The sequence below is a fragment of the Empidonax traillii genome, unplaced genomic scaffold (genome assembly GCF_003031625.1).
Source record: "Empidonax traillii isolate 1590-97213 ecotype Southwest subspecies unplaced genomic scaffold, ASM303162v1 scaffold990:size286031, whole genome shotgun sequence".
NCBI lineage: Eukaryota > Metazoa > Chordata > Aves > Passeriformes > Tyrannidae > Empidonax > Empidonax traillii.
Genome location: NW_020956183.1, coordinates 284,946 through 286,031, shown reverse-complemented (window position 1 = coordinate 286,031; position 1,086 = coordinate 284,946). Strand labels below are relative to the sequence as shown.

Sequence of the window (1,086 nt, the reverse complement as noted above, 5' to 3'; positions counted from 1 at the left end):
GTGCCTTTTAAAATAATAAGGTGAAGCTTATAGTAATTGGATTATGTATTTGCAAGCAGCAGGACTTAATCTACTCTTATCTCTTAAGTTTATATGCAAAGGGAAATGCTGTTTCTTTTAAAAATAAACCCCATGAAACACACATGGGGTGTGCCCTTCCTTTCTTCATGTGCTCATCTCTTTTTTTTTTTTTTTTTTTCCCTATCAAAGGAAATGACAAAGCTGATCGAGTCTTCTCCTGGGTAACTCTTCACTAGTTCACTGCCTTAGATTGTGGAAGCTTATGAGAAGAAAAGTTAGAAAGGTGTATTTGATGATCTCAGGAAAGAGAACTGTTAGAGGAAATACGAAGAGTGAATTGCCATTTTCATGTAGGAGATTTTTGTACATTCATTATTCTTTTTTTTTTTCTAAATCATCTGGGTTGTGCCCAAGTTATATTCTTTATGCAAATTATTGTATATGGTAATTTATCTGCATTGAGAGTAGTATCCATTAGGCTTCTAAGGTCAAAGGTAAGGTTGATTTTAGCAGTTATTATGATTCAAATAGCATGAGGAAGTGCAATGATTAATATACTACTTCTCTTTTATTTTTTTTTTTTTCAGATTTCTCAGGGGACAAAATTTTGCTTATTCATACCTTCTACTGTGGCAAAAATGGATTGTTTTCCTCACCAAAAACCAGCAGCATAACACCCATCCAACACCTGCCTCAAGGAACTCTTATTTAAAGTCTATTGTAAGTCCAAATTAAACACTTGCTTAAAGGTAGCTTTAATCAGCTATGTATCTATTTACAGCTCAAGAATCAGCAGCCTTAACAGGAGGACTAATCTTAGCAGTCTGGCTTTTCAGCAGCAGCTGTTTGTTCTTAGAGGAAAGTACAGGAGGAAGTGCTGCAGAGAGGCTGAGCTGCTGCCTGGCTGGTGTGTGGTTACCTGTGTGTGGTTACCTGTGTGTGGTACCTGTGTGTGGTACCTGTGTGTGGTACCTGTGTGTGGTTACCTGTGTGTGGTACCTGTGTGTGGTTACCTGTGTGTGGTTACCTGTGTGTGGTACCTGTGTGTGGTACCCAGGTGTGGTT

General features: G+C 38.2%; 1 protein-coding gene across 4 annotated transcripts in view; it reads left to right on the top strand.

The window, feature by feature from the left end:
• Positions 1-610: 610 nt before the first annotated feature.
• Positions 611-1,086, top strand: part of OTUD7A (OTU deubiquitinase 7A) — a 44,936-nt gene continuing 44,460 nt past the window's right edge. For all 4 annotated transcript variants that reach the window (XM_027903664.1, XM_027903666.1, XM_027903665.1 and 1 more), the window contains exon 1: positions 611-741. The gene's annotated coding sequence lies outside the window, so the exon portion shown is untranslated. The remainder of the gene's footprint in view (positions 742-1,086) is intronic.